This window comes from Schistocerca gregaria, chromosome 1 (assembly GCF_023897955.1).
Source record: "Schistocerca gregaria isolate iqSchGreg1 chromosome 1, iqSchGreg1.2, whole genome shotgun sequence".
In the NCBI taxonomy this organism is placed as follows: Eukaryota; Metazoa; Arthropoda; class Insecta; order Orthoptera; family Acrididae; genus Schistocerca; species Schistocerca gregaria.
The window spans coordinates 833,894,171-833,917,596 of NC_064920.1; the positions used below are offsets into that span (position 1 = coordinate 833,894,171).

At 41.0% G+C, this 23,426-nt stretch overlaps 1 protein-coding gene across 1 annotated transcript in view; it reads right to left on the reverse strand.

Annotated features, from left to right (window-relative positions):
* LOC126272189 (uncharacterized) overlaps nucleotides 1-14,736 on the reverse strand; it is a 160,167-nt gene extending 145,431 nt beyond the window's left edge. The window contains exon 1 of the mRNA XM_049974870.1: nucleotides 14,653-14,736. The gene's annotated coding sequence lies outside the window, so the exon portion shown is untranslated. The remainder of the gene's footprint in view (nucleotides 1-14,652) is intronic.
* Between the last annotated feature and the right edge of the window lie 8,690 nt (nucleotides 14,737-23,426).

Here is a 23,426-nt window from a genome sequence, read left to right on the forward strand (position 1 = left end):
TTCGTTAAGACTGCGAAACGTTCTCCCATTTTGCTGGAAGAGGAACCACTAACTGCGCGTCAGTGCATGTGGTTCCAACATGACGGCTGCCCTGCTCACTCTTCCCGTATGGCTACAGAGCTGTTAGATGAAAAGTTCCCGGACTGTTGGATAGGACGATGAGCTGAAGTAAAGTGACCAGGCCGGTCTCCTGATTTGACCGCTCTTGATTTTTTTCTGTGGGAAGCAATCAAACATAAAGTGTATGCTCAAACACCAACTACGCCTGATGGTATGAAGGAACGATCTATTGACACGTAATCAGCATGGCTTCAGAAAACATCGCTCTTGTGCAACGCAGCTTAGCTCTTTATTCGCACGAAGTAATGGCCGCTATCGACAGGGGATCTCAAGTTGATTCCGTATTTCTAGATTTCCGGAAAGCTTTTGACACCGTTCCTCATAAGCGACTTCTAATCAAGCTGCGGAGCTATGGGGTATCGTCTCAGTTGTGCGACTGGATTTGTGATTTCCTATCAGGAAGGTCGCAGTTCGTAGTAATAGACGGCAAATCATCGAGTAAAACTGAAGTGATATCAGGTGTTCCCCAGGGAAGCGTCCTGGGACCTCTACTGTTCCTGATCTATATAAATGACCTGGGTGACAATCTGAGCAGTTCTCTTAGACTGTTCGCAGATGATGTTGTAATTTACCGTCTAGTAAGGTCATCCGAAGACCAGTATCAGTTGCAAAGCGATTTAGAAAAGATTGCTGTATGGTGTGTCAGGTGGCAGTTGACGCTAAATAACGAAAAGTGTGAGATGATCCACATGAATTCCAAAAGAAATCCGTTGGAATTCGATTACTCGATAAATAGTACAATTCTCAAGGCTGTCAATTCAACTAAGTACCTGGGTGTTAAAATTACGAACAACTTCAGTTGGAAGGACCATATAGATAATATTGTCGGGAAGGCGAGCCAAAGGTTGCGTTTCATTGGCAGGACACTTAGAAGATGCAACAAGTCCACTAAAGAGACAGCTTACACTACACTCGTTCGTCCTCTGTTAGAATATTGCTGCGCGGTGTGGGATCCTTACCAGGTGGGATTGACGGAGGACATCGAAAGGGTGCAAAAAAGGGCAGCTCGTTTTGTATTATCACGTTATAGGGGAGAGAGTGTGGCAGATATGATACGCGAATTGGGATGGGAGTCATTAAAGCATAGACGTTTTTCGTCGCGGCGAGACCTTTTTACGAAATTTCAGTCACCAACTTTCTCTTCCGAATGCGAAAATATTTTGTTGAGCCCAACCTACATAGGTAGGAATGATCATCAAAATAAAATAAGAGAAATCAGAGCTCGAACAGACAGGTTTAGGTGTTCGTTTTTCCCGCTCGCTGTTCGGGAGTGGAATAGTAGAGAGATAGTATGATTGTGGTTCGATGAACCCTCTGCCAAGCACTTAAATGTGAATTGCAGAGTAGTCATGTAGATGTAGATGTATCATCGAAGCTTGCGCTGATGTCTCACGTGACACCCTCGCAGCCGTTCACTAATCATTCGAACGGCGACTACACAAATTTGCATTGCACCAGAGGGGAAGCATTTTGAGCACATGCTTCACTGAAGTTTTCTATCATGTACAGTACGTATTTTGCATCTTTGTGTGTATTTGCTTCGTATTGTGATCAATAGTAAATATTCTCAAATGAATAACAAATACGTACGAAATAATTGTGACCAATAAGGGCCTCCTCATTTACATCTGTATTTTTGTTACTCAAAATGTATTAACACCGTGTAGTATTTTAATACTGTATGTTGTCTACTATTTTGGTATCACAGTTGTCAAAGAACTGAATAATATTTGCGCGACACCATCAGTTAATTTTTGCGCAAAATATCGCAGTATGTATTACTATTGTCGGGTAAATGAGCGTGTTTGTGTAAGGACGGACTCGCGACGTCTACCATGTATTCTACTCTACAGGAAAGACCGCATTGGACAACGCTGCTTCGAAGGGCGAACGCGATACGAGAAAACGGCATCTTTGTATCTAGAAGAGATAGAGAAGATCCACCGGAGAGCAGCGCGCTTCGTTACAGGATCATTTAGTAATCGCGAAAGCGTTACGGAGATGATAGATAAACTCCAGTGGAAGACTCTGCAGGAGTCGGTACGGGCTTTTGTTGAAGTTTCGTGAACATGCCTTCACCGAGGAGTCAAGCAATATATTGCTCCCTCCTACGTATATCTCGCGAAGAGACCATGAGGATAAAATCAGAGAGATTAGAGGCCACACAGAGGCATACCGACAATCCTTCTTTCCACGAACAATACGAGACTGGAATAGAAGGGAGAACCGGTAGAGGTACTCAAGGTACCTTCCGCCACACACCGTCAGGTGGCTTGCGGAGTATGGATGTAGATGTAGATATATTACGGTTGGGGTGATACTAGGGGCGTTACGACTTAGCTGCCTCACCCTGTATAGTTGACGATAGGCTTTATGACGAAGGGCCAGAAAAAAACTAGTTCTCATCAACGAGATTCCATTTCTCTTTTGATGGGAGGACCAGATTTCACTTCCATATATCACGTTTGGCACTGCCACTAGTATACATGGCGATTCAGCTGCCCCTACACCTGTCGTTTTGTGCATCCCGCAAATTTATAGCTAGCCTTCATAAGCCACGCGCGGGATCTTCATACTACCTCGCTCGCTACGCGCCAACCTGTAGTCCAACAGATAAAATGAACAGTGCCTTTTCATAGGAAATTAATGTAGTTAAATTTTGTAGTAGGGCACGTTTTCGCTAGAGGCCATAGATTTCGAGTTATTCCAGACAAACGTACAAAAGTGACTTTCAAACGCACTCCCACTTTCAAACGCACTGACACACTCAGCCCCCACCGGACAGGATTTCTAGTACCTTGTTCATGACACTCCGTCCTACCACTGTACAAATATTTGCGACTCCACGAATCATTTCTCACTTTCGACCTTTTTTGGTCTTCATTGACTGACCTTATTGCATCACCGGCTAAGACGAGCATTTACAAATTGTAAAAATGACGTTTGCTTAACTTCTATCTAGCAATTTTGCGAATTTTAACGGCATAAAACGAACAATTACACCGTTGTATTCGTCAGGCGTTCTGACTACGAAACTATTGTGCTTGTAAGGGTTACGTTTGGATCGAACTGTCTACGTAATTACACTTTGCATGACGTAAACAAAATTCTGTTTTCATACTGTCTCGCTCGCTACGCGCAAACCACTTATCCTACAGTAAAAGTGAACAAGACCTTAGCGCGCGAGACAGTATGAAAATGTCTCGCGTGGTTTATGAAGGCCAGACATAATATTGCGGGTTGCATAAAACGACAGCTCTAAGGGCAGCTGAGCCACCCTGTCTATTGCTGTATATCTGTGTTGCGAATTTTTTATGTCGTGGGATTGTTCGTAGCACACGTCACAACCTAGTAGTTAAATTGTGACATCTGCACTATTGGTTAGGTTTGTATGTAACTCTCTGTTCTGCTTGTATACATTCCTTTGAAAGGCCTCCTTTTTTATTGGTATTTTCTTATTGTATTTCTTAGAAACCAGATTCAATTGGGTGAACTGCCGTTTGGAGGACATCTTCGTTTTCTTAATCGATCATTCTGTCATCGGTGAACAGCAAGATCTTGATATGTCTGACTTTGCTTCAGGCCATGATACGTTTTAGCGGTTGCAACCGCTGTGCGCCAAATTTTATTGCAGTGTAGTGTCCGTATCAAAACCTCTGGCATATCCCATCAGGTGCTTCGGAAAGCCTCTTACATTCTTTATAAATCACTTTTCCATTGCATCCAATAAAAGGTATTTTCAAAACCGATAACGCCTACGGGAGTCTCTAAATTAAGATTCCTCCTGTAACTCGTTTCAGCGTGGAATTATTTCTCCACTGAATCGTCCTTTTCTGTTCGTAAATATAAGACTTTTTTGGGGGTATTCAATAGGTAGACCCATTTGTAATGTCCACAATCACTCCAATATTCCGTGAAAACAATTCGAAGAGGGCACAATGAAAGAATAAATTTTGAATCGTGTGGGATGAAAGAAATAATTAGTTTTTTTGAAGGTTGTTTACCCTTTAACTGGATATATTGCCCTTTGAACGAAATTTTTATTTACGTTAACATGTGTTGGCTGTGGTAATATCGTACAGCTTGAAGAGTTCTAGACTGCCGATTTGCAACGATTAGTTAACGCCACAAACGAGTAGAGTGAGTCTGCTACGTACTATGCGGAAAATGTAAAACAAACGGTTGAGATGGGAGAGATCATAACGAAAATAAATTACGAATTACGCATAAAAACAGATTCAGAGAAGGACACAGCAAAAGATGTGTAAAGGTAGCGGAGGGGGATCACAAAATAATAGTGCGGTAAAGTGAGTGAAATGGAAGTCAATTTTGGAGGCGGTGTTACGCAACAAGTCACGACACGAAGTCCAGTAACGTGGCCTTCCGCTCACCATACTCTCAGTCTCACATTTCTGGCTATGGGAACACGTAAAATGAAATGACGTATTCCTCACCCAGCAACAACGCGCTCACTTTTATCGGAATGTGTGCACACTATGGATAGCCAGGTGATCCTTTGAGAAAGAAGGCTAAAGAATTGGTAAAAATGAGTGGTAGCCGTATTGAGCAACTCCTGTGGTGCCAAGCTTTCACAGGACAGAAAGGTCCATATGTCAACAAATATTTGTTTCCAGACATATGTTTATTGAACCTTCTGTAATGTTCGGCACTCTCTGCTACAGGAATAAGAGGCAGTTATGCAAATTAGGGAGAAGGGATAGATAACATCCCATCAGAATTTCTAAAATAATTGGGGCAAGTGACAACAAAACGACTATTCGCGCTGGTGTGTAGAATATATGAGACAGGCGATATACCATCAGATTTTCTGAAAAAACATCATCCACACAATTCCGAAGGTAACAAGAGCCGACAAGTGCGAGAATTATAGCACTGTTAGCTTAACAGCTCACGCATCCAAACTGCTGACAAGAATCATATGCAGAGGAATGGTAAAGAAAATTGAGGAATTGTTAGATGACGATGAGTTTGCCATTAGGAAAGGTAAATGCACCAGACAGTTCTCACATTGCGGATGATAACGGGAGCAAGACTGTAGAAAAATCAAGACACCTTCACAGTATTTGTCGACCAGGAAAAAGCGTTCGACAAAGAAAAATTGTGCAAAATGTTTGAAATTCTGAGGAAGGTAGAAGTAGGGAAAGACGGCTAATACATGGTAATTCTAAATGATGGACCCATTTTCAAAACTTCGTATTTATTCAAGTACAAATCCAAAATGAACAAGCTTTATACCGATGAAAAGAGGAAGTTTCAAAATTATTTTAATAATTTTTTATATCAATTTTAATCTGTCGGACGTTATCCTCTTACACACGCGGTCGGCCAGTGCCTTTTCCTTTGCACACACTCCCAGTCTGCTTACCTTGCTTAAACCAACCGCTAATGCTTTTGTGAGTTGGTGGTTGAATAGCGAATCTGGTAAGAAATGCGCGCTGCACTCCAATTTGCGACTCACTTTTCGCGAACTCAAGAACGCAGAAAACTTGTGCTCCACAGTCGCCATCTCACGACTGACATTGAAACGGAATGACTTCCTATTGCGGCGCGAACTCTACCGGCCGATTCTGAAACCATCACCGCCCGCCCTCCACAAACTTTGAAACCTGCTCTTTTCATTGGTATAAAGCTTGTTCATTTTGGATTTGTACTTGAAAACATACGAATTTTTGAAAATAGTCCATCATTTAGAATAATTCTGTATGTAATATGTACAAGGAACAAGAGGAAACAACAAGCGTGGGGGACCAAGAATAAAGTGCTCGGGATGTAGTATTTTGTCCCTGCTGTTCAATATATACATCGAAGAAGCAATGACGGAGATAAAGGAACGAGTCAACTGTGGGTTTAAAATTCAGAGTGAAAGGATTTAACAATGATAAGATTCGCTGATGAAATTGCTGCGCTCAACTGAAGTGAAGAAGAATTGTAGGATCTGTTGAATCGAATGAACACTGTAATGTATACAGAATATAGAGTAAGTGTAAATCGAGGAAAGACGAAACTAATGAGAAGTAGCAGAAATAAGAACGAGAAACTTAACATCAGAATTGCGGATCGTTAAGTCAGGGAATTCTGTCTGCTATCTAGGCGGCAATAACTCATGACGGACGGAGCAAGGCCATAAAAAGCAAACTAGCACTTGCAAAATGGGCATTCCTGGCCAAGAGTAGTCTACTAGTATCAAACATAGGCTTAATTTGCGGAAGAAACTTCTGAGAATGTACGTTCGGAGCAGAGTATTATATGGTAGTGAAACATGGTACTGGGGGAAAACTCAAACGAGGATAACTGAAGCGTCCGAGATGTGGTGCAACAAAAGAATTTTGAAAATTAGGTGGACTGATAAGGTTCAGGTAGAAACGCGAACGATGGCTACTAATGATGTGTGTTTCACAGTTTTCGACAACACATGCGAAGTGTTGCACAACTATTTATTTTGATGTCACATTTATATATGTTGTGCTCGTCAATGTGCTTGACACGAGTATCACCAATTAATTAAACCACTGGGTAATTTTTTGTCCACTAAAGAAAATAAAATAAGAGAACATTGTTAGCATGTAGCAAATTCAAACTCGGAAGTTGGAACGATGGGTGGGACCGAGGACGTCCCTCAATCAACTACATTGCGATATGAAAGTCAACGAAACCACGGCCACTGGCTGGTAATTTTGCGACATTTACCTCACACAAAACACGCAGAACTTATCCACAAAACGCACCTCATGAGGTCCTCCTCCAAAATACTCAATTTGTTTTCAATTTTGCCAGTCTTTAAGATTATTAAATATAAGTTATCTTTCAAAACATTTGACATAATTAACAATGTTTTGCAAAAAATAAATTACAACTATATAACTTGAAGATTTTAAAACATACAATCAAAATTTATTTGTGATGAACCACATTATTAAACCTCTTTCCTCAAATCTTTCAGAATATTATCTAAGTCATTCTTCCTAAGTATATTTTCCAAGTTATTTTCTGCAAGACATGCCGGCCGGGTAGCCAAGCGGTTCTAGGCGCTACAGTCTGGAACCGCGCGACCGCTCCGTCGCAGTTTCGAATCCTGCCTCGGGCATGGATGTGTGTGATGTCCTTAGGTTAGTTAGGTTTAAGTAGTTCTAAGTTCTACGAGACTGATGACCTCAGAAGTTAAGTCCCATAGTGCTCAGAGCCATTTGAACCATTTTCTGCAAGACATCGTTTTCGGTGGCTACATTAACAAACGACAAGCGAGTTCAGCCGTTCTTTCATCACCGATGACAAATTCTCAGAATCCGTAGTTGTAGTTACCGAAAATTTCGCTCTCCTTGAACCGTTCGTGAACATGAGAATCTATATATTCTTAACGCTATCATAAGATTTGAAAACACTGACTAAACCATATTGCCAAAAATAAGTTTATGTGACGGCAATCCTGGACATCTTTCGACTTTCGAACAATTTCTTTTGCAAATACCGGTCCGATCTTCTCACAACTCTCGAGCAGTCTTTGGGTACCTTCTCTAATTTGGGCGTCCGCCTTCGTTGAGAACTCACTGAGGAATCGAAATACTTGGTGAAATGTGTTGTAAACAGTTATACGGAGAGATAATTCTTTCGTTTGATTTTCCTAGCGACTGAAAATTTTCTTTTGTGTATTATGTAAGCCAAGGAGCTATTCCGAAAGTTCCTGGACCATTTGTAGCTCTAGTGAGTATAGCAAAGATTAGTTGACGTCTTACGGCATATGATTACTGCCCCAAAAGCCTGTCGTTTTGATACGAGGAGCGTTCAGTAAGTAATTTCGGTTGAAAATATGCGGAATTTTTTGTGGGACATCGTGGAATATTCCCGCTTCTGCCCCTATAGTTTCATGAAATTCCGATAGGTATCGATGCTATCGCAGCCTACAAAATGCGTCTGTTTGGGGTAGTTCCAAACAGATCTGTCAGTGAGTTACTTTTGGCGGAAAACCAGAGTACTGCAGATATTCAGAGTGGTTGGGCGATGTATGCGGACAAGTAAACTGAAGAAACGATTCAGCGTTTGGTCCCCAAAGAAATGAAAACGAAGTCCACGATCTACGCACGCGAGAGGTTCTCACGAAACGTCACAGGACTGCTTTTCCTCATCCACCCTGCAACCTGGCTCTCTCACCCTCCGGCATCCATCTGTTTGGCCCAATGTAAGATGCCCTCCGCGGAAAGCAGGAACTGGATGATAGGAAGGTTACTGATGCTGCGAAACTTCGATCTCAGTCATTCATAAGAATCCTGACATTTGCTACTAAGAATGCTATGATTTTTGTAATTCTCCATTTCATTTTGTGGTTTCGTCTGGATTTTCAGTTCATCATCATCTTCCTTACATTTTAGAACTGTGGAACTGTGCAGAAAATAATATCCTTACAACTAATAATGTTTTCCTTTTCTTCTACAGTACTATGAATAGCGCCATTTTTGGCAGAAATTTCTGAAACTGTAAGAAGAAAGAAACGTCCTGGAATTATGAGGCCGTTACACTACGAAATGTGTGCTGTTGTATTGCGCATGCTGCATACAACAAAAAATAAGTCAAAATCAGGTATTTCGCTTGATGCATACCGGCTTCGCTCCAACATAATTTCTAAGCGCTTATCAAGAGTATCCCTATATTTTCAGAATTTCATGAATTTTGTTCCCATATTCCTGTAGGTGCACTCCATCCACTCCTTAGGCTACTCGCGTTTAAGTAACAATTCGTGTGTTTCGTATTTTAAATTTTCTGGTATTCCTCATACAAAGCCTGAATGCGATTCGAACACCGTTAGTATAGAAAACTTCTGCACAGGGTAAATGTATTAAACAATCAATTACCTAGACATCACTGGCTGTGAGGATATAACAGATTAGACACATATAAATGTGTACTTAATTCGTGAGTTGGTGTCAACTACTATTTAACAACCTTGTTGACTGCAAAATATAAACTATTTAAGAACATTTTTGTTTTACATGATACGACCAGAAATGCTGTTCGTTGGCAAATAACAAAATATCCCTAGAGTAAACAAAAAGTATTCTGAAATTTGAAAAGATATTCGAAGTTTGGCTTCTTATATCTCGGGGACTTATGAAGAACATGAAACTTGACTTGTATTAAGCTCATGGTTTACAAATATAAAGTTTCGATTCTGTACCACTTCCGGTACTATATAACTCAAGTGCGAAGATAACGACTCTGAAAGAAAAAAAAAAAAAAAAAAACCTAGGGCGCGCGGGATAGCCGCACAGTCGAGGCGCCTAGCCACGGTTCGCCCGGCTCCCCCCAGCGGAGGCTTGGCTTGTAGTAAATTTAACAATTCAAGGTTTTCAAATACAAAATTTCGATTCTTTGCCACTTCCGGTACTGTATAAATCAAGTGCGAAGATGACGATTCTATAAAAAAAACACCTACGCCGCGCGGGTTTGCCACGGTTCGCGAGGCGCCCACCGTCGTAGGTTCGAGTCCTTCCTCGGGCATGTGTGTGTGTGTGTGTGTGTGTGTGTGTGTGTGTGTGTGTGTGTGTGTGTGTGTGTTGTCCTTAGCGTAAGTTAGTTTAAGTTGGATTAAGTAGTGCGTAAGCCTAGGCACCAATGACCTAAATAGTTTGGTCCCATAGGAACTTACCACCACTACCACAGTCACCTACTATTTCGGTGAAAAGTGAATAAAGTTTTAATTGTGGCTTTCTTTTACATCTCGTTGATTCAAGGCATGACAAACACGAAACTTTGAACACCACAACTTAGTAAGTTAAAAGTTTTCCAATACAACATATAACTGACGCAATGCCTTCCAAATTTCTACAAAATCTGTTCAAACTTTCTTTTATTTTAATCGCAAAATCTGTTGTCCCACAAATGATTTCAAACGAGTCACTGTTGCAAAGCATATACTTCAAGAATTCAGAAAATCACCTTCGATTTTTCAACATGCTCTAACAGCACCAGAAAAGACCCGAGAAACTTGAGGCAACCGGCTACATTGCAGCAACGTCTTGCCCGTTTTTCGTTCCCTGTGGTTTTTATTTTTAGACTGCTATGTAATATCTGACTAAACTGCGCTGGTCCATGGTGACATTGCCACTACCGGGCCAAGAACGTGAACTGTAACCCCACTGCCATAGGGATTCCGCCCGAAGACCCAGCCACGGGTGAGTTTCTTCATCCAGGCTACCAAGCCTGTAAGTCAAGTTTCTAAATTCAGGTTCCAAAGCCTTGTGGTGGTTGTCTGCTTACAAAGCCTTACTGCGGATTCCCAACATCGTAGTTTACATTTTTCCACATTTTTGAGCCGCTTTATGCAGTTCGTTTTCTGGAAATTGATACTATTAACCAGACGACGATATTGAACGAACAGAGAGCGTGGAGGTGAAATATTCTGGTGCCAAACGAGCATCCTTTCTTTAGGGTCAATAAAATAAATGAGCCACGCCTTGAGGACGCTTAAATTTTATCAGTGCGTCATTTAATTAAGTTGGTATGTCACTAATGTTGCAATGGCAAGAATTTTAAAATCAAAATTTATATTTACTTTTTGCTTGGCGCCTATGTGAGATACTCCTGCAGATTTGACAATTGGAGAGAAGGTACTCAGCAAAAGGCTTTGTAAAGCAGACACATACCAAACTAACGCTTTGGAACCTATATTATGAAACCAAATTACAGGCTTGGGGAACTGGATGAAGAATCCACCCGTGGCTGGTGTTGCACAGCTATTGGGCGTGATCCCTATGCGATGGTGTTGCCGGTTCATGTGTCATTGGGTTACTACATGCAAAAGTTTCACGATTGTCATACCTTTAGTCGTAAAGATATAAGAAGCCAAATTAACTTTTTTCGCGTGCCGATTTTGTATGGCTGGTAAAATACTATTCATTATGATTCTCAAGAGAACACATAAAGTTAAAAAAACATAACCAGATTTCATTTCTTTCGACAAAATATTGCTCGGTATATAACAGTTCAAAGTCGCCAGAAATTCACTCTCGTTTCGCGCAAAGTCGCGCATGGAGTCAAACAAGTATTATATCTCGTGCCAGTATTGCTTGAACGAGCGTTAAACCATTGTACATTGAAGCAATGTGCTAACATTCACGTAAAATCCGTGATGGTCCAGCAGGAAAATGTTACGAAATTAGGCGATTTGACATGGAAAAGATAGCTGAAAATGCCAATTTCATAAAAATGAATAACAGTTCTCCGTAAGTTTTTACAAAAAAATTACGCAGGTTCACTGGATCAACGATGTCGTAATATTTCGAACAATACTCTCATCGTTTGCTCTCCTCGGTAAGAGGATCCCAATTTTCGATTATCTTCTGAAGTGCGTTTGCTGCAATACTCTTTACAGCATGTTTTGATTCGTACAAGACAGTAGTTGGTAATTAGTTATTCGTTACCTCCCCCTAGTGCTTGATATTACATAACGCTGCGAAAACATACGTCACAACGATAGCAGAAGTACAGTACAGGCGTCAAATCGTGAACAAGCTGTGTTGCTCTTCTATAGGAAAGAGGGGGAAAATTTTTGGCTAACTAATGAAAGGAAATTAATGCTTTCTTTCGAACACGAGAACATCGGGTCGATGTGCTTGTGAATTGAACACATGGGGATAAACCATGACATAGTGGTCTTTTGCTGGGACTGAAGTATTCTGTCTTGTCTTGAGCGGGGGGCGGGGGGGCGAGGTTGTTGCAAGTCCCACTGAGGTGCCCGACACTGCCTGCCTTCTTGACAGCTGTACCGCAACGTAAAAAAGTGTACGCGAAAGCACTGTCTGGGGCCCTAAAATGCAATGTGCCCCTCATAGCAGCCCCTACACCATATAGCCTAATGCAAAGCTTACAGCGTAAAACCTGGTGAATGAAATGCTATATTTCTGACGCAGGAAGCAAATGCTTTTAAAGGAGCGGAACTGTTTTCGCTAATGAAATATAAAATATATGCAGAAATGACAAGTAATATATTTTCTAGGAGAGTAACAGGTCATCAGTGAACTAATTTCATTACACATATATTCAAGGAGTTACCTTATAGCCGCAACAAACATGAAGAAAATTCGCAAGGAAACTGCCCAAATAAGGCTGTTACAATACAGCACAGCAGGCAGAAATGCCATTTTTCTGTGGCTCCATTACCAAGAGAAACTAAAAGACATACACAAAATTACCATTGTTGCGCCGCGTCTACCCCTAAGCAAACATACGGCGACGGAAGGACGAAATGCCAGTAATGTTGCAGCCATTCATTAACTGATCTCCACACATCTTTCTTCCTGCAATGGATACCCAATACGGTATCTAATACAATGATCTCTTTCCTGAGATCCGTAGTTTGAATCTAATACCTAGCTGTATCTATCATGCCTGGCAATGCCACGGAAAGAAAAAAAAAATGTTTTAAAATCTGTTTACTGAAGTGGTTTTGGATATGCAATATTTCTGGTTTTTCTGTCTAGTGCGTACACGAATAAGTCAGACGGTTTTCCGACGTGTGAGCAAGCCACTTAGTGTTGTCAATGTGAGAAGCATGAATTTTTCAAATTTTATCCACACACTTGAAGTGATTGTGCCTGCGCCTTGTTGATGCAAATGCGAGCCGCACCCGAAACTGACGCGGCAGTTTCTCACGCATCTCTGTGTTTAGGACAGCATATGTCCTGGACTATGTGTCGTACAGTGATATAGATATGGCACGACTTTTAATGATATATGTGGATACTGCATGCGAATGATGTTGCGAACTGAGTTAGTAGTAACAAAGTAAAACATTAAAACGTCATGCCTAATGCGATAGTTTTGCGGCATGTGCAGCGAAAATACAGCAGGCGAAAACACTTTTTCATTTGTGTGTGTTTGGTGAGGGGGGGGGGGGACGTCAGTGAAAAAAATTTTCGTGAAGGTCTGAAATTAAATTATTTAAAGTTCGTTGTCAGTCGCTAAATACTCTCATTCTCAAATGGTGGATGCACAGTTTTTTTTGGGGGGAGGGGGGGCGTGGGAGGCTAGGAACAAATCATCAAAGTTTCATCGCAATCGGATGAAGGGTTAGGAACGCATAGAGGACAAACACACAAAGAAACATTCATTTTTATTTACATAGTTAAGCGAAGATAAGTTTAGAATTCTAAATAACGTGAGGTTTAACTTTCGCAGACCATTAAAACGTTGCCAGATATGAGCTACAGAAAAGCGCGAAAACCGCAAAAATAACTTTTATTACTCTCCAAATTCTGTTTTATACAAACATGGATTGACCCCTAATATTGCAGGTATGCTCTTCATTTATTCATGTAAAGGTCAAAACATCACAAGGGTTACCGATAAATACACATGGAAAATATTTTCGCCGTGAACCAATGATGAGGGTTATCTGAACAATTCCAGTGCAGTACCATTGCAACGACGTCTCCTGATATGTGCAAGGCAGGAAATACTTCAGAAATCTTCTGTGAGGTATGTTCCGTGAACGCTGTTTGGAAACAGGGTGTGAAACGCACGTGATAATTATGTCAGACGTACCAACACTATCCACGACTCTTAACAATGAAGTAAGTGAGCTCCATTTAAGCTTCCTTCTGACATCACTACAGAGTTACATGCATCATATCAAGAACCACGTCATACGCTTATCATTGTTCTGTAATAATTTCTATGTGGCACATATCATTGTATAAGCACACGTTGCAATCGCGAGGATTATGCATCTCCCTTATCTCGGTTCGCTATTCCGTTTGGGATCTTATTTGACACAACAGCAAGAAAATTAATTTATCTTCTAGACTGCAAAACCTTAAACGTTAATGAAACCAGTTCCTATTTTCTTTTACATGCAACAAAATCCACATTTGGGCTGTTATGCAGCAAACACAACGCATAAGAAAGAACCAACTTCAACTTATATTTTATGAAAATGTAAAGTATACTATTTCATCTAATAAAAGATTTGTCATTTGTTATCATGAAGACCTGCGTAGTAAATTCCTGAATGAACAACAACTAAATAACGTATTCTTTTATAACGCAGATTTGTGTTCCACTAACTTTTGGCTGTGCTATCAACTAGGTCGTAATTATCGCCATATGAAAGTGCTTCAGGCCATCGACTATGTTCGCACTATTGCAAAGTGCGCGAGAGAAATTTGGATTTCTTTTATTTCACTAACCCTGTTAATTGTGAACCACTTAGCTGTCCCATGTACTTAAGCGTACCGATTGTAGGCAATGAAACCTCTGTCTGTCAAAACCTCGTAATTCCAGTAATTAGTAATTCTGTTATGAAAGAGATGTTTGAAAGTGCATGGAATTCCATAATCTGTCATAGGTACACATGTAGCAACTTTTATATTATTTTTTTAAGAGACTGGTTTTGCATTTAACAAAATGGATTTATGATATTTTCATTGCCTACCAACGATACGCAATTAACACTTTAATAACAACAAAACGCACACAGAAAGAAGGAATGCATGACGATTTTCGTATCGCCCGCGGGCTCACCTGATCAAGCGCGCCAACGCCCTCGTCTGAGGGCTCCACTGTTGCGTCTTCCACTTCGGACGCTTTGGAACTCGTCAGCGACTGCAAGAATTCTCAGGTAGGATGAAAGCAACGACCTGCCGCAGCGCTGCGCGTCCAACAGCAAACTGACAGACGAGCGACTCCGTACTCCCCTAGACGCTGCCACTCGGAAACACTCGGGGGTAGTCGCGTGACAGCACGAGACCGTGACAGGCAGCAGCACCGCCTGGTGGCGGCAGCGCGAACCATCGCATGGCACAAGTTCGCTTTCCTGTAACAATGCAGGTGATTACTTGAATGCAAGACCACAATCATACTGTGTGAAATACTTAGCAAACTCATTCTTGTTTCGTTATAAAAAGCGTAGTTGCTACAAATTCCCGGAGGAGTAACAGATCCCGTGGCATTCGTGTATGTACTGGTCGTGACTTCGATAACAGTAATCTTGATGGTTGTATCAACTTGTAAAAAGCTGGAAAATTTTTTTGGAAATTTGTGATAAGGTCTTATGGGAAGGTCATTGGTCCCTGAGCATACACATGACTTACTCAAACTTAAAGTAACTTATGCTATGGGCAACACACACACCCATGCCCGAGGGAGGACTCGAACTTTCGACGAACTTATGGAACAGAATCATAGTGTTTACTTCATGAAGCACATATACTTGACTATGCATGCTAATGAAGAGCTGCTACACCATCCTGTGGATTTCCTGTCAAGTGACAGTGGAACAATTTCCTTAAGTATTTATCTCGTCACGTAACCAGAACAGAAAAATCGTGTTCACTTTAAGAGATGAGTCTGTCTTAGTTAAAGGCTGTTACACCATCCCGTCGTGGACTGCGTATCAGACGATAGAGAAATATTTACATTTTTTAGCCGGCCGGAATGACCTGCTGCTCTAGGCGCTACAGTCTGGAACCGAGCGACCGCTACGGTCGCAGGTTCCAATCCTGCCTCGGGCATGGATGTGTGTGATGTTCTTAGGTTAGTTCTACGTTCTAGGCGACTGATGACCTCAGATGTTAAGTCGCATAGTGCTCAGAACGACTTGAAACATTTTTTTTTTTTACATTTTTTAAAAATATTTACCTCATCGTATAACCGGAAGATCGGGAAGCAATTTCATATCAAGCGAACATCTACATCCGCCACTGTGAAGTGCACTGCAAAGACTATGTTCCACAGCAGCAAGCAAGCTTTCCGGGAGAATTTGCGTCTACCTTCAAGAGTCAGCTAGTTCAATTCTTTAGCATCCCTGCGACACTCTCCCACGGGTCAAACAAACCTGTGATCCTTAGTGCTACCCATCTCTGTATACGTTCAGTACCTCCTGTTACACTTATTTGAAACAGATCCTACACACTTTAGCAATGTTCTAGGATGCGCCACAAGAGTGATTTGTAGGCAATCTCCTTTGTATACTGAACGGTGGCTATACTGAGTCACAGCGCCAGAGATTGCGCCAAAGAGTATTATTCAGCCGCCTCCACTGGCAGTTGCCGCTGAGAAGTTGGAGAGAGTAGTGGTAGTTTTGAGGTAGGCGTGACCTGTGCTTATTGAGACGTCGATAGAATACTGGTTGTTCTGTTGGGCAAGACACCATATGTTATTCGATTGGGGATGTTGTAACGATCAAAGTGTATTTTTCGTCAATATATATGAAGGTAAAGAAAATTTTTTATTTCAAATGTCTTATGCCTGTTGGTCACAGGTTCAGTCGACAAAGCGTCTGGCTCGTGTTCTTGTGTTAGACTGTAATTCTGGTTTCTATATGCAATTATAGTATTTCTAGTTGGTTTTAATTACGTCAGTGTAAATGGTGTTCAAAATATCTTGTATTATCGTGGAAGAACCGTGCCAGATGTGTACGTTGAATCACACTTCCACACACAGAACAGTTACATTTGTGTTTTGTTGTTTCATAGGTTTTATAGTTGCTGGGGACTTAATTAATTAATTGTGTTAACGGAAATTTCCTTTCATTCTTTGTTGTTATTCATTGCAGTCAGATTGCGTACTAATATTATTCAGGGCCAACCGGTTACGAGACTGCGTAACCGGACAGACAGATACTAAAACTAAAATTATTTGCATTTCATTTAATTAAGCCCCCATGCAATACTGATTGCATTTCCTCAGTATTTTACTAATAAACCGAAGTCTGACACCTGCTACTTTGCCTATCTGATCGTTCCACTACATAGTAGAGATGGGCAAACTCGTTCATTCTTGGGAATTAGTTCAAAGGTGATCGTTCTTTTTTGGGAACCGTTCATTTTTACTCGTTCACCGTTCATTTGTGAATGGTATATGGTTCTTATGAAAAACTGAAAACTAGTAGCATAGGCGATTGGAGATCGAAGGCGCCAAGAGGGGGCACTTGTCTCCCCCCTGGAGTACAGTTTTTATTCATTACAGAATTCGCACACACTTGTAGAAGTAATTTTCGTGATTCTACAAAACCTCTCGTTCAGCCAACTGTAGCGTTTCACTGTGAAATAGGAGCAATATAAGGTGCCGCACGAAAAACCGGCCCCGAGAACAGACTGCAAACCAATTACGCACGATTTGTTGACCGCTACAGGCAGAATAGAAACCATGTAATAATTAGGCAGTAAAGAAATAACAAATAAGCTAATGAAAACAATAACTTCGAAACAACAGATGACGATTGGTGGGCGACAATGAGCAGTCTAGTACGCGGCGCCGATTTTTCGTGCTCCACCCTGTACAATGAAATAATATTGTAGAAGTTATCATATTCTCTTTACAAAATGTGACGCCAGACAGTCGATTATGGAGCGCGGGCTTCATTCGGTTGTAAGTCGGTCTGCCTTCCACAACAACGAACATGCTGTTTTACCTTGGATCAAAAAAAGACGGAAAATGGCTACTCGTGTGTGCCGTGCCGATTTCCTTTGCATGTGAAATAACAAAAAAACTTGCCTTTTTATAAGTATGTCTTCTGCTCTTTATCGAAATAGTGAAGTAAGCTGATATGCCCTTTTGCTACCTGGAAAGATGTATGTATTACATACCACGTGATTTTTATGTAATTTACGTAGTTATAAAATACGTTTTAATTACCGGTTGTGGACGCTGAACAGAATACGAAAGGAACCAGAAATCCAGAGTTCAAAAAAAGTTTGAAACATACTTAGAATTGGCGTGTGCAGCGTACGAAACGAACAACTCGAAGCCGAACTAACTAGGAGCAGTCGGCAGTGGAACTGAGACGAGTGGCCACGCGACGGACGAGTCCGGCCGAGGGAGACCGAGACCGAGACGGGAACGGGACCGAGGCTGAAAAGAGACCGGCCGACGAGCCGTTGCGCGAACGAGACCGACCGTTTCCCGGGGAACTACAAGTAGAAAGCCGCGACCGAAATGAACTATGAAAGACCGTTCCTTAGAATTCGTTCCTCGCTCCTTCCGTTCATCTTGGTGAACCGTTCCTTTGGACCCGTTAATTCGCGAACGACCCATCTCTACTTCATAGGCCGGCCGGAACCGAAACACCGCTACGGTCGCAGGTTCAAATCCTGCCTCGGGCATGGATGTGTGTGATATCCTCAGGTTAGTTAGGTTTAAGTAGTTCTAAGTTCTAGGGGACTGATGACCTCAGAAGTTAAGTCCCATACTGCTCAGAGCCATTTGAACCAATCTACTTCGTAGCACCACAAATTCTTCCACGCAGGTACTTGTATGAGTTGACCGATTCTAATTGTGACTCGTTGATACTGTAGTCATAGGATACTACGTTACTTCGTTTTGCGAAGTATAGAATTTTGCGTTTTTGAACATTTAAAACAAGTTGCCAAATTTGGCATCACTTTGAAATATTATCAATGTCTGACTGAATATTTGTACAGCTTCTTTCAGACTGTACTTCATCACAGATAACTGAATCTTCTGCGAAAATTTTGATGTTATTATTAATATTGTCCGCCATGTCATTAATATACAACATAATGGCAAGGGTTCCAACACACATCTTTTGGGTCACACCCGCAGTTACCTTCGCGTTTGTCGATGACTCTACATTCAACATATCTTGCCTCCATACCAGAAAGTCCTCAATCCACTCACAAATTTCGCTTTATATCCCATATGATCGTACTTTTGATAATAGGCGTAGACGTGATACAGAAGTTTGGAAATTTATGGTAAGTTTTATGGGACCAAACTGCTGAGGTCTTCGGGTCCCTAGTCTTACACACTACTCAATCTAACTTAAACTAAATTATGGTAAGGACAACACACACACCCATGCCCAAGAGAGGACTCGAACCTCTGACGGGGGTAGCCGCGCAAACCGTGGCAAGACGCCTTAAACCGTACGGCTACCCCGCGCGGCGTTATACAGAGTCGAATGCTTTTCAGAAATTGATAAATACTGAATTTATCTGACTGCCTTGATCCAAGGCTTTCTGTATGTTATATGAAGAAAGTGTGAGCTGGTTTTCACATTATCGGTGCTGTTTGGCGTAGAGGAGATTATTCTGTTCAAGATACGAGACCAGAGTGGACCAAGTTTGGCGGAGCGCTGCGCTGACAGTGTCGAGGCGCACATTCAGCAATCTTTCTCCAAGAATTTTACAGAATCTATTTTGGTAAGAAAGCGCGATTTCTACGGTCACTTGTTGGTTTATACATCGGCTTCATGTTGAAATGCCCTTCATTTCGTTAATGGTCATTGTTATTGTGATATTTCCTATGTAAACAACAAATTCGAAAACTTTGCAATGAAAAATATGGGTCGCTACAATTTTGCGTTTGGTGCATATTACACCATATGTTGCTGCGAATGAAATTTAGCTGTTGTTGTGGTCTTCAGTCCTGAGACAGGTTTAATGCAGCTCTCCATGCTACTCTATCCTGTGCAAGTTGCTTCATCTCCCAGTACCTACTGCAACCTACATCCTTCTGAATCTGCTTAGTGTATTCATCTCTTGGTCTCCCTCTACGATTTTTACCCTCCACGCTACCCTCCAATACTAAATTGGTGATCCCTTGATGCCTAGGACATGTCCTACCAACCGATCCCTTCTTCTTGTCAAGTTGTGCCACAAACTTCTCCCCAATCCTATTCAATACTTCCTCATTAGTAATGTGATCTACCCATCTAATCTTCAGCATTCGAAATTTGGCTAAGATATTGAATTTTTCTTTAGACTTGGGAGGAGGTCTCTATCTGTCTCCAATTTCAAAACATGGATTATAAGTAACATGTTAACTTCCGATCGCACGACCGCGGGAATGAAACATCCATAACATTCCTCATACCTTGTAAACAGTTCTAGATATCGAAACGAGATTTTGTCCATTGATAGCGCGCAAAGAGGTGTGTATTTTGCAACATGGTTAACATACGGAACTTCATATAGCAGAAGCTACAGTTTTTATTTTATTTTTTCAAACCACTACTGTAATTTTTGAAAAGTCGTGGACAGCTAGTTAAAATAGAATTTGCTAGTATGAAAAACATGAGCCGGCCGCGGTGGTCTCGCGGTTCTAGGCGCTCAGTCCGGAACCGCGCGACTGCTACGGTCGCAGGTTCGAATCCTGCCTCGGGCATGGATGTGTGTGATGTCCCTAGGTTAGTTAGGTTTAAGTAGTTCTAAGTTCTAGGGGACTGATGACCACAGATATTAAGTCCCATAGTGCTCAGAGCCATTTGAACCATTTCTTTTGAAAAACATGAAATTTGTTCTTTTATGTTACTTTAAACACAACGAAACTTGCCGCAGGATTTTCTTTCTACGCGTCAGTTACGCATCTTTGACATATGAGAAATTACTGCAAATACTTTATCATTTATCCGTTCCTATCCCTGTACAGAGTGAGGGAGTGAATCCTTACTACAAATATGTCTTATTTCATCAGTGAAAGTGACTTTGTCGAATAGTTGGCAAGGTTTTGTAAGTCGACATTTTTTTCGCAGCTTGTAGTCTGCAGCAAAAATTCGGTATTGTTCTAATAGAAATAACAAGTTTGATGCCTGTTTATCTGCGCTAAATAAGGTTACGAAAACAAGGTAGCCATTACTTTATGAACCGCTTGAGACAATTCAATAAAGTTAAAACAGCTCATAAATATGCGTAATTTAGTTCTAACACATCGAAAAATAATTAAGGTGAAGACGTTCACCACTTCACTTTGAATGGGTATGGGAACGAAAAGATGATATTCTGTTTCCTGTGAATGACATATTCCTCAGATGAAGAACAAGAAGAAAATCCTTTGCTACGTTTCAGTCACAGCTTTTCAGTATTAAAAATACGATGCGTTATATGATTCCGCCTAGATTGCAAGAGACTGGCATTTTATTTTTGCTTGGAATGTTAATCTTTTCTTACTTGAAGAAACATAATCAGTTTGAGTAATTGCTACATCTATTTTTCGCTCATTTTGCCAAAATACAGTACACTTTATACAGGATCACCTGGCAGTAGCTCTTGCAACAGAATCCTGAAACATAATATCTTATTGAAAAAGCAGTTGGTGACCAGGAGGTTAATAACTTAGGGAAAATCGAAAAGCGTCGGTTTACAGTAATATAAGATGAGAAATTTCTCGTTTTTAATACAAGCAAATTCTCTTTTTACCAGCTGTTGACGACTTTTCAGAAATTACAAAAAAAATGGTTCAAATGGCTCTGAGCACTATGGGACTTAACATCTGTGGTCATCAGTCCCCTAGAACTTAGAACTACTTAAACCTAACTAACCTAAGGACATCACACACGTCCATGCCCGAGGCAGGATTCGAACCTGCGACCGTAGCAGTCGCGCGGTTCCGGACTGCGCGCCTAGAACCGCGAGACCACCGCGGCCGGCCAGAAATTACAGTACTGGTTTGAAAACCTAAAACAAAAACTTTATCTTCTGCTATATCGCCGCAAATAAACTTCCGCATGTTAACCACATGGCAAGGCATTCTCCTCTTTGTGTGCTATCACTGGCCATAATCTTGTCTCGAGATCTCGAATTGTTACGAGACATGATGATTATTATGCATATTTCGTTCCCGCGCTCGTACGATCGGAAGTGAACACAATACTTAAAATCCATCATCTCGAGAATTGAGACAGACAGAGACCTCCTCCCAAGTCTAAAAGAAAACTCAGTATCTTAAATTTTATTCGCAGCAACATATCGTGTAGTATGCACCAAACGCAAAATCAAAGCGACACCTATTTTTCATTGCAACGTTTTAGAATTAGTTATTTATATAGGAAATATTACAACAACCATGACTATTCGAAACGATGGGCACTTGTTGCAGGGTAGGTCGTAAATTCGATACGTAGCGTCGTTTCCGAATTAAATAACACTGGAGTTACTTAATCAGACCATTGGCGCCAGTTTTAATGTTTCGTACAGTAGGCCTAGTTCGTTGGTATTGTCAGTCAAGTACGTGTCTAGCAAGGCGAGACGAACATATTGCATCATTGATGTTTCATTCAATTGTCACTGTTTTTATGACGGTAAGATAAAGTTCCATATCTAATTTGACAGCTCGTTCACAGCCCTCAACGATGCTGCATGTTCACACACACTGTTTCTGAACATCCTGTACATCCACTTTCTAACAGAAAACAGCACAGTGAATATTAAAAGTGAGTTCTGTGCAGAATTGGAAATAGTAATAAATGCTGTACGAAACACGAACAGTAAGTTCATAGAGTCCCAAAGCTGGACAGGAGAGACGTTCCGGTCTACAACTGGAAAGCGCAGTCCACACGATCTGAATGACGTCTGGTCATGAGCTGTCTAACATCTAAAAGAAAGTCTCTCGGTGGTATGAACTTCCGTGACAAAGACATATTAAAAGATGACAGTTGTCACCTGATCGGGGAACAGTAAAACAGATTTGCGAACTGCGGACATGTGTCGAATGTTTGCAGGTATAGTGGACAGACAAAAATTCTTGACGTACAAACATGACACCCGTGTGTATTAGGCCTTTTCTTACTTTTGTTTTTCAAGTTGCTTTATAAAACGTGGGACATGTCTAATTTGAATTTTAAATTTATTCGTGGTGTAACACTGATTAAACAATATGCAATTTTTGTACAACGATAAACGTAGGTAAACTTCGTGGCAATTTTGTTTTTGTTTTTGTTTTTGTTCATTGTCTCTCTCTGCTGTCGTGTATTGAATTACGCTTTACATAAATAGTCAGTTTCATATTCCATGGATTATTTTGCATTCTACAGAATAGAAGCAGTTGTAAAGAATAAACTTTTTCATTTCGTTTTCAAATTTTAGGTTGCTGTCAGTCAGACATTTTATATCAAGCGTAAGTGCTCAAAAATTTTTGTCGCAGAGTTGTGCACCCCTTTCTGTGCTAAAGACAACTCCAACATGAAGTAATGAATGTAATTTTTTCCTCCTGGTATTGTAATTATGCACATCATTGTTCATTTTAAACTGTCCAAGATTATTTACAACAAACTTAATGAGGGAATATACATGGTTATTCTAAATGGTGGACCCATTTTCTAAAATTCTTATGTATTCAAGTACAAATCCAAAATGAACACGCTTTATAGCAATGAGAAATAGAAGTTTCAAAGTTTTAGGCAGGCGGGTGGTGATGGTTTCAGAAGCGGCCGGTAGAGTGATGTATCAGGCTTTTTGAAGGACTCCCTTCCTCAGCGCCGGATCTGTTGCATGGGACTTGAGGACCTGGCTCTGCACTTCTGGCCAACGAATTCTCCTGAACTCACACCATGCGACTAT